Source organism: Triticum urartu, chromosome 6, assembly GCF_003073215.2.
Source record: "Triticum urartu cultivar G1812 chromosome 6, Tu2.1, whole genome shotgun sequence".
Classification (NCBI taxonomy): Eukaryota; Viridiplantae; Streptophyta; class Magnoliopsida; order Poales; family Poaceae; genus Triticum; species Triticum urartu.
Window position 1 is genome coordinate 511,519,604 of NC_053027.1, and position 11,297 is coordinate 511,530,900.

At 40.2% G+C, this 11,297-nt stretch overlaps 1 pseudogene; it reads left to right on the plus strand.

Annotated features, from left to right (window-relative positions):
- The first annotated feature begins 5,684 nt into the window (after nt 1-5,684).
- On the plus strand, nt 5,685-10,900 carry LOC125516890 (annotated as a pseudogene).
- The last annotated feature ends 397 nt before the right edge of the window (nt 10,901-11,297 follow it).

The window sequence follows — 11,297 nt, forward strand, 5'->3', positions numbered from 1 at the left end:
AGATGTTGAGTGCACACATGAACTGCGTTCTCGTTAAATGAATCATCATCAGCAGCAGCATGATTGACGTTTATCTGAAATTTGTCATTGTTTGTTGTTTACATCAGAGTCTGGTATGGCCCATATGGCCGGAGGCCCCCAAAGCATGCCTCTTCTGGAGCCGCAACCCTCTCGATCTCGAGCTCCTATGTGATGCTCTCTGCGTCAAGCAGTCTTTTTTTTTTAGAATCTCTGCGTCAAGCAGTCGACCGTTGCTTACGGCGGGATCGGGATCGATAGACTGGGCCGGCCCATCTATCTCGTGAACAGTAGATCACGCTGGACCCGCTGCTTCCGAGCATACGATTCGAACCAGTTGAGCTAGTTAGCTTTCTTGATCACAGAACATTGCAAAACCTTAAGAAAACTCAAACGCCGATCCGAACGTCTTTCAAAAATTTGAACACAAAACTTCTTTTTTCAAAAACAAAACGTGAATGTTTTATCAAACGCGAACATTATTAGTTTTTTTTACAAATTTTGAGAAAACTTAAATATTTTTCAACACACAATCGAATTTTGGAGACGCGAAAATATTTTTTAGAACGGAAACATTTTTTAAACTACCCAAAAAACTGAACATGAACAATTTTCAAATTTCAAAACAAAATTTGGAAACACGAACAACTTTTGCACGCGAACAATTTTTGAAACTCCAGAAAAAAATTTGAAAAAACAAACATTTTTTAAAATTTGCAAACAATTTTGGAAACAGAACATTTTTCAAAACTCCGAACAAAACTTGTAAATATGAACAGTTTTTGAAATTTGCGAACAAATTTTGGGATGGGAACATTTTTTCAAACTCCCAAACAAATTTATGGAATTTACGAACATTTTTTAAATTTGTGAACAAAATTTGAAAACATGAACATTTTATAAATTTCTGAACAAATTTTGAAAGCTGGAACACTTTTTGAAATTCCTAAACATTTTTTGAATGGAAACAAATTTTGAAAACATGGACAATTTTAAAAAATAGGAACATTTATATTGAAACTCATGAATAAAGATTGAAAAAAACATTTTTCTTAAATTTGCGAACAAATTTTGCAAAGTTGTGAAATTTTGAAAAAAAACATAAGGAAAAGAAACAGAAACTAAAAAAAGAAAATAAGCGGAAAAGAAGAAAAACAAAAAAATAGAAAGATGAAAAGAACCAGAAAAAAACGATACAGGAAAAAACCCGGTTCAGGGAACCTTCTAGAAGGTTCCCAAAACCGGTTGGACGCACTATGTATAAGTGGGCCGGCCCATGTCGGTCGCTCGCTGCGCTACTCTGTGCGATCGCTCGACAGTTCGCCGCAGCGAGCGGCGAATAGGATTTCCCGAGGGAACGGTCTCAAGGACGCCAAATCTTATACCAATTTAGCTGCTTCCACAATCGAGCGCATACCCCCCCTTCCCCTGCTGCTTCCACAATGGTGGCTATCGTTTTCGGTGGCTTGTTTTCCTCGCATTACCTGAGCACCCTACTTCCTCCTATGTTTCTTCTTCCCCTTTTCCTTCGTGAGCAACGAGCAAGCAAGTTTTTCTTTGCCGGAGAGTCTCTGTTTTGATTGATTCCCCGTAGCGGCTTCTTCTTCGTTTCCTCTTCACCTCTCTCATTTCGATTGGAACCCTAATCGAAGGGCGAGGGAGTGGATCGAACCCTGTCCAGAGATCACCATGGATTCCGATGGTTCGTGTTCTCCCTTTTTGTTGTGATTTCCAACCAATAGATATTGCTTACCCCATAGGGGTTTCGATTGGGCACGCGTGGAGGCACGATTGTAGCAGCGTCGTTCGCGCACGGGTGAGGATGCTCGTTGTCTCGTAGCAGTAGCGCACTAGCGCATGATTTTTTTAATCGATTGAATCGTACGAGGCGCTCCTCCCATCGCTCCCTAGTCTTTTTTTAGACAAAAATCCCTCGGTCGCTAGTCTTGCATGTCGATCGTACAAGGCGCTTGTGCCCGCTGGCTAGTCGTGCCGTGCCAGGCAAGGCAGCCCAGGCATGGCCCTAGCCGGGCCACATGCCATGCACGGCCCACTAAGTCACGTGCCGTGCCGGCCCATAACGGGCCTGGCACGCGGGCTATCGTGCCGGCCCGACAAGACCGGCCCGTTTGGCCATGTATACTCTCGAGCTCCTATGTGATGCTCTCTGCGTCAAGCAGTCGACGGTCGCTTACGGCGGGATCGGGATCGATAAACCTGTCCGGCCCATCTATCTCGTGAACAGTAGATCATGCTGGACCCGCTGCTTCTGAGCATACGATTCGAACCAGTTGAGCTAGTTAGCTTTCTTGATCACGGAACATTGCAAAACCTTCAGAAAACTCAAACGCCGATCCGAACGTCTTTCAAAAATTCGAACACAAAGCTATTTTTTTCAAAAACAAAACTTGAATGTTTTATCAAGCGCGAATATTATTAGTTTTTTTAGAGTGAATTCAAGTTTTTACCCCCTATCTTGACATTTGTGTCACTAATTACACCATTTAGCCAGATTTGATCCGTTTTACCCCATTTAGCAAAAGTTTTCCCATAATTTACTCTGTTTAAAATTTTGTATCCGTTCTGACTGGCTGGTCCCAATTGTCAGGTCTAGTTGGCATGGCATATTGATGATTTTTTCCTGACTATTTTTCTCTCTGTTGAACGGGTCCTCCTAGCTTCTCCCGACCGGCTAGGCCCGATATGATCGCACCGTCATCACAGACCCACCATCATCTGAGCACAGCCTGATGGTTATTGGAATAAACCACGTTGTCCATGTCCGACTAGGGCAGGAGGCAGTCCTCACATATAGGATACGTATAGGCTTAGTTTGGCTAGGGCTCACCACGTTCTAATATCACCAGATCAAAGCAATAGAAATGTGAGGCTCGAGACTAGCCTGTTGCAATCTATCGATCAGAGTTTCTTTCATCGATCGCCAAGTTACGCAGTTGTTCTTCGACCGATCGGATGTAGCGCTAGTTCACGTACGCGTTTGGTCCTGGTGAATCGATCCACCTGTGCTGGCTTCCTTGTCTAGCTAGCTTGCACGTTTGGTCCTCGTGAATCGATCTAGCTAGCGTTTCAAAACCAATAATGGGTCCCTCGCCAAAGTAAGAAGAAGAACTGAGTGCAGCGGGTCACGTACATGGACGTGCCCAGCCCGATGTCGGCGAGCTAGATGGAGCCATCGGAATCCACGGGGTCATTTCCTACCTTGATGTCGCGGCCCATACGGCCCTGCTCGTGGAGGTATGAAATCGCACGAACGGCCCATCAACACCCACCACTGCCGGCGTCGCCGATGCCTGACAATACCTAACCCTAGGTTCGAGCGAGCCTGACGGGTGCGTTCGGTCAGAAGGCAATGCAATCGATTGGTGGCAGGCAACACAAGCTAGAACTGATTGGAGGCGAGCGTGGCGCGAGGCCGACTCGGGCGTTGTGCGTTTGACATGATGTGAGTGACCTCCATCGTGCCGAGCCGGTCGGGAGAAGAAGTGTCCTGCGAGGCCCGATTCAACAGTGAGAAAAATAAGCAGGAAAAACCAACGACGTGGCATGCCAGTTAGACCTGACAATTATGACCCACCGGTTAGAATGCTTAGAAAATATTAAACAGGGTAAATTATGGTAATACTTTTGCTAAATGGGGTAAAATAGATGAAATCTTGCTAAATGGGGTAATGAGTGTCAAAAATGTCAAAAATAAAGGGTAAAAACGGGAATTCACTCTTTTTTTTTTACAAATTTTGAGAAAACTCAAACATTTTTCAACACATAATCAAATTTTGGAGACGCGGAAATATTTTTTTAGAACAGAAACATTTTTTTGAACTACCCAAAAAACTGAATAGGAACAATTTTTCAAATTTCAAAACAAAATTTGGAAACACGAACAACTTTTACACGTGAACATTTTTTGAAACTCCAGAACAAAATTTGGAAAAACGAACATTTTTTAAAATTGCAAACAATTTTGTAAACGGAACATTTTTCTAAACTCTGAACAAAACTTGTAAATATGAACATTTTTTGAAAGTTGCGAACAAATTTTGGAATAGGAACATTTTTTGAAACTCCCAAACAAATTTACGGAATTTATGAACATTTTTTAAATTTGTGAACGAAATTTGAAAACATGAACATTTTATAAATTTCTGAACAAATTTGGAAAAGCTGGAACCCTTTTTGAAATTCCTAAAGCTTTTTTGAATGGAAACAAAATTTGAAAACATGGACAATTTTTTAAAAAATAGGAACATTTATATTGAAACTCACGAACAATTGTTTTTCTTAAATTTGCGAACAAATTTTGCAAAGTTGTGAAATTTTGAAAAAAAACATAAAGAAAAGAAACAGAAACTAAAAAAAGAAAAGAAACAGAAAAGAAAAAAAACGAAATAAAAAAATAGAAAGCCGAAAAAAACGATACAGGAAAAAACCCGGTTCAGGGAACCTTCTAGAAGGTTCCCAAAACTGGTTGGACACACTATGTTCATTTTATGGCAACATGAATCGACCGCCGTTACGAAGAACAAGCACAAGTAAACTTAGTCAAAGTACATGCCTCTATCTGGACGGTATAGACCAAGGCATCACTCATTTATGTTACGCTCTCTGTGTTGCTGCACAATTGGTCTTGCTGGGTCGCCGGTATGGTACAAAACCATAGCAAAGGTACTTGAGGCAAAACAATACACATAAAGAGAAGGATTTCAATAGAAGTTTGTTGCAAAAAGAAATTGTTAATACGTTCACAGTAACAAAGATAAGTTGTTTCAATCAGGAACATCGTTTCATAGGAAATCTTCTTATCTACTCATCTTCATGGTAACTCGCATGTTTCCAGACAGACATGTGATATTGCAATATATTTTTAATAATGTCTCTCGTACTGGTTTATCTAAGAAACATTTCAAACAATACATTTATAGTAAGCATGGTCAACACAAATATGAAAATTGTGTTCAAGAGGGTTTAGGATCTCAACATATGAAATTTCCTGGTAAAAGAAAATACTAACAATAAATCATGTAGGAGTAAGTTTGTGCGTTACCGATAATAGTTCGCATCATCCTTGTGCATGGGACCATTGATCTGCAATAGGGAGCGCCTGGAACTCATTCGACTGAGAAATAGATTGGTCTCAGTCAAATGACGTGGTGATGACGTCGTCCGCTATTTGTCTCAGCCCGATCACCTGGCAGGCCCGAGCCAGGCTCCTTTCTCCCCCGCACAGAGCCCAATTGGGCCGAATCCAATCCAGGCCCTTTGCTCTATTGTTGTTTATGGGTTGTGGACCTTTTTGGGTTGTTTGTTTTGATTGTCCTTGTTGGGCTTTTTTGACTAAAAGGTTGTTTATACTTTACAAAAAAAGAAGAAAAAGACAAGAGAAAAGCCCGGGCCCCGCTATACAGGAGCAAAAAAGCTACATTGCTTTTTATTCCTCCCTGTTCTTCTCCTGATCGCAGCACATGCCCCAGCCCCCATCCACGAAAATCACAAACCCTCACCCCCAACACACCCACTCCTCCTCCTTCCTCCTCCAGCCCCAGCCGCCAGGGCACACACCTTTCCCCTCCATAATGGCAATGTGATCAGAGGAAGGGAGCTTATATGCTCGAAGAAGGCAAGGAGGAGAGAGAGAAGAGAAAGAAAACATGGATGCAGGAAGAGATAAGAGGGCACAAAGCACTCACCAGGGTATGCACGCCTCTCCCCTCTCCAGATCTAGGATTCTTGTCTCTGTTCTTGTATTATCTTGCCCTTTTATTCTTCAGTATTCTATTGTGAAAACACAAAAAGGGAAAAAACAAAGTGAATAATAAACATACAGAACAACCCCCATAGCTGCAAATTCGTAAAAAAACATGAAGCTTTCTTCCTAGGTGTTGCATCCTTCATATACCTGACAAAGAAACTCTTGACATTGATTGCAGCTGTTCTTGATGCTTATGGAGCTTCTCTATTTGGTTCTCAGGTTAGTGCCTACAAAAAAAAGCAAATGAAATTTTAATGAACATCTGAATCTTGCTTGTACTATTCTGGTTATTTGGTTACAGAAATTTGATGTCTGATCTTTTGTACTATTATGTGGAAAACATAAAAAACACAGGGGTGGGGGAAATAGCCAGCAGCAACAGTGGCTGAATTCTGGTGCTTGGAACCAAGGGCTGCATCATACACACCCCTGGATGCAAAATTAGATGCTTCCTCATGCTTCTATTAATAGAACACAAGGGAATGCCCTGAATATTCTAGTGAGTGCAACTATGTATGGTATCTTCAATAGTCAAGGCAATACACAGGTATTTCTAGGCTCTTTGGAAAAAAACATTTGCTTTTGAAATTGTCAGTAGACATTCCTGTGAATGTTAAAACTTCTTTGTGCAGGCAAACTTTCCTGTGAACCTGGGTGCACATACTTCAGTGGGTGAGTCCAACCAAGCGTCTACTGCGCTCCAACCCCCTGTAAGTGTTTACTGTTTAGAGAAAATGGAAGAAAAAAATAGAAATTCTACTACTATTGTTTTACAAGAAAATTGGCAAAAAATAATGATGCAGGCAAACAAAGTCGCTTATGAAGCCCCCATGTCATACATGCACTCCTACTTGCTGCTAAAGAAGAGGTTCTCTACTAACATACTCCTGTTTGTTTGTCGTAGATAAAAAATTGTATTAACTTACAAAAATAAACCCAAAAGAAAAAAACATCAAACAAACAGAACTAACTAGAGCTGTTTTAATTTTCAGGGTGCTAGATATGCATCCTCACAATCGCAAGAAGATCGCCTTGTTCGTACTGAGGTATGTTTTTTTCCTGCTTAAACTTGTGTCTATGTCCCCTGAATAAAAATTGTTTGACTGCTGTGTATAACTATAAAAAAAACTCTCTACAGAACGATATGTACATGATAACTGGGCGATACAGTAGATCTTCAGAAGATCCATTCCAAGCACACAGTGGGGGTGGAGCTCAGCATACATCTCAAGTTGATGACCAGCATGATATAGAGCTTGAACCTTTTGTTGACAACCATTTTTCAGAAAGCTTGAATGATTTGAACTGGGACAATGAAATGCAGACAGAAGCAGGAGGAAACAAAAACGGCTCTATGGTGTCAAATGAGATTGCTTCTGACAATGATTCTGATTCCGAGGATGATCTTTCTCTAGCGTTGTTGCAAAAAGCCTCTGACATTACTGTTACAACTGCTGGAGAACAAGAGAACAGTGGTGCAGCTGGCGAAGTTCAAAAATTAACACAGGAAGATATACTAATATTCCTTGAAAATGATAGTATAGAAGCTGCTCAGAGTGCTATCCAAGAAGTGCGCAGCCATCACGTACCCCATGTGGACATGGTCTTTGATACGGATGATGCAGCTTACAACTTTTACAATGAGTATGCCTCAATTGCTGGTTTTTCTGTGATCAAAGCATCTCGCTATTGTGGCAAGAAACAAGGAGGCAGTGCAGCAACTCGGGTAACTTTCAAGTGCAATCGGCCAGGAAGAGTGATTGATGAAGAAGAACAAGAGAATAGGAAGAAGAAACGACATGACACAAGGCAATAGAAGACAGGACAAGAGCCCTATCGCAACGCAAGGAAGAAAAAAACAAACACCATTGCAATAACAGGGTGTAAAGCTCAGCTCATTCTCACCAAGAAGGATGAGAAGTGGGTGATAACAACCATAAACCTACAGCACAACCATGATTTGAGTCCTCACACAGAAGTGAAATACCTTCGTTCTCATAACTACATGACAGAGGAGGAGAAACTCATAATCCGAACTTTCAATGTTGTGAAGCTACCAACAAGACAAATAATAGCAATCCTAAGTTACTTGAGAGGCGGGAACACTCCTTACACCAAAAAGCATGTAAGCAATGTTAGAACAACCATTGGCAAAGAGAGCAATCAAAAAGAAATGATGCAGGTGCTCACATATTTCAGGAAGAGACAAGCTGAAGATCCACAATTTTACTATGCGTTCAAAACAACTAAAGTCTCTGATGACGCAAGTAAAGTTTTGTGCATTTTCTGGGCTGACGGGTATTCTAGGAAAATGTACGAGCTGTATGGAGACTGCTTCAGCTTCGACACAACATTCAAGACAAACAGATACAACCTCCCATTTGCTCCCTTTGTTGGTGTCACAGGACATGGCCAGAACTGTTTGTTTGCTTGCTCTATCATAGAGAATGAAACAGCTGACACCTTTCAATGGTTGTTTGAGACATTCTTGCATTGCATGGGTGGGAAATCTCCGTCCACAATCATAACAGACGAGGATGCTGGGATGAAGACAGCTATCCCTTTAGTTTTCCCGCATATCCGCCACATGCGATGTTTGTTTCATATTAAAAAGAAGGCCGAGGAAAAATGTACTAGGACTTTTGCAGCAAATAAAACACTGCATGATGATTTCAGTGACATCATTCACAACTCTCTGACGGTGGCTGAGTTTGAGCAATTGTGGACAGAGATGATTCAGAAATACAACATTGGGCATGTGAAGTTTCTCCAAATCACATGGAAGAAAAGGAAAAGGTTTGTCCCTGTGTATTTCAAGACGGACTTCTTCCCCTTCATTCACTCTACTGCGCGTAGTGAAGGCACCAACGCCATTTTCAAGGACAACATCACGTCAACTCACAATGTGATCAGCTTCCTCCAAGAGTAGCAGAAGATTTCAGAAACTATACAAGATAAGGAGAGGGAGCAAGACTCTATCACAAGAACGACTTCCCCGATATTCTGGGCACGAAGTGAGCTCGAGATACAAGCTGCAAAAATGTACAACAAAAAGATATTTTACAAATTCCAAAAACAGATAAAGTTTGTGCTGAATTTGCATGTTGAAGAGGTTGAGAGAAATGTGAAATATGAAGTCTACAAGACACCAATGCTAGCTGAAAAGGATTTCAGAACGCGAAGATTTGTTGTGATTGTGAACTTGCAGCAACAGTTGTTCAGTTGTATCTGTGGGAAATTTCAGAAAGATGGCATTGTGTATTGCCATGTCTTGAGAGTCCTTTCTCATATCAACATGTCCGTGCTGCCAGAAAAATATTACATAGAGAGGTGGAGGCCAAAAATACAGAGGACATACGGGACATCCGTTTCAATGTTCCTTTGGAACTAACTGTTGGAAGTCAACACTTAAGGTATACCCTACTATCCAACAGGCTCAATGAGATGGCCTCGGACGGTGCATCAACAAATAGAAAATATCTGTATGTTGTAGCAGAATGTGAAAGGGTGCAACAAAGGTTGGATGAGATGACTAAAGAGGATGAACTTGCAGAAGCGCAACAAGCAAATGTTGACAAGGACAGAACAGAGACTGATGCAGCACCGCATCCTGATGGCTATGGAGACAAACTTCAATATCCTGATGTTGCAGTGTCAAAAGGGTGTCCACAAAAAGGACGTTACAAAACTTTCATGGAAAGTTTAGCATCTAAACAGAAAGTCACATGCAGTCGGTGTGGGAAGCCTGATCATTATAAAAGTTCTTGTACTGCAAGTACTGAAGATGTCAATTTGGCTCAGAAAGAAAAAGTCAGCCGCAAACAAACCTTAGTTTTCGCATCAAAAACTTTTCTATTTTGGTGTTACCTAGTTTTTCCAGCATTACAGAAAGGTCTCGTAGTTCATTTTATTCATTTTGATGAAAAAAAAATTTGCAGCCTCATCTGGGACATCTACAGGCAAGCAACCAGCTGGTGCAAACCCGAGGAAGAAGGCAAGAAAAGAAAAATGAAAATTTGGGTGCTGGAAGTTCAAGAAGGCAAAAAATATGCAAGTGATGACTAGAAAAATGTAAATTCACTCAAGTTTTGGTTGTTTGTTGTGCCACTGAACAAAAAACATGAAGGAACTATGATTGTTCATGGATGATAGCACTTTTGCTACTGTTTTAAGACTGTTTTAGGAAATGCGTAAGTTATAAATTTCAGTTGTACTGGTAGGCAAAAACCAGGAAAAAATTGCTTTCCTGTTGGTGTAGCAACACTGACCATAACACAGTAGGTTCCTTGAATTTTTTCGTCCACTTTTTCGCTTACACTGTAGAAAGTCGATTCCGTGCGCAAAAGAATTTTGAAATCCTGCACCAAAGAAATGATGAGGGAAAATGATAGAAACAAAAGAACAAGGGCAAAAAAATGTTCTCGTTAGTGCCGCTACAGACGACATAAAAATATTAGAAAAAGAGGGATACTGAAAATAATCAAACTTACAAGAATAAAAAATTAGAAAAGAACACTCTAAAAACGATGTTTCGATATTGATCTGAAAACAACATGAGATATTCCGAATTGCTTTCTGGTGAATGACCAGTTTCTACGACACTGCTATACAACTTGGATTCGCTTTCAAAAGAAAAAAAAATCATATCGTTCCTCCATGTACACCGGACACTTTGTGATGTTGACTTTTGTGATTGTTTTTGATCATCTTGCTAAAAGACCTTCTTGTAGTATTCCTCCATGCATTACAGAAAATGTTGTAGTTGGTTGGCTGCTTGACCTTCTGAAGAAGTACAAAAAAAGAACTAGTTAGTAACCTCAAAATGGCAGACAATAACAAAAGGAACTTTGTTTACAGTGGCAAACGCAAAAAATACACAGAAATTGGAAGACAAGAGAAAAAGATAAACAATTTTGTATCACAAGTCAAATTGCTAAAAAAAAGAAAAAAAAACTATGCTTCAATGGAAGAAGTACAAAACATACCAATTTACCATGCGAAGTTCTTGACGAGTTTTTTGCCTTGATCTTCTGTGTTGTGAATACTAAATAGAATGTCAAGAGCAAATCTGACCCTTGCGTCTGCTACGTCGTTCATTGTGAACTGTCGCTGTAGAGGATTTCACGAAGCCCAAGTTTGCATCCAGTTAAGAGCAAAAATCCCACAAGCGTCGCTGTTTTTTTGCAGAAAATTTAACAACAAAAAATTAAAGAAAGATCAAATCATAAAAATGAAAAAAACAGTACTTCTGAATTTATGTTTACACGAAATGGCTAGTTTTTACCTTCCTATTTGCTTTGGCATGTTTGGGTACTCTACACCAAACTTTATGAAACCCATTCCTCTCAGATTAGAATCTTCCCATGTTTTTATGAAATTGTTTATCTAGAGACAATTGAAAAATGAATATGTTTAGGAACACAAAAATGAATGGGTGTTGCATTACCAACTTAATTAAAAAAATAACAAAGAAATAAAAGATTAGAAAAAGTGTTTTAACCATCAAATCTCT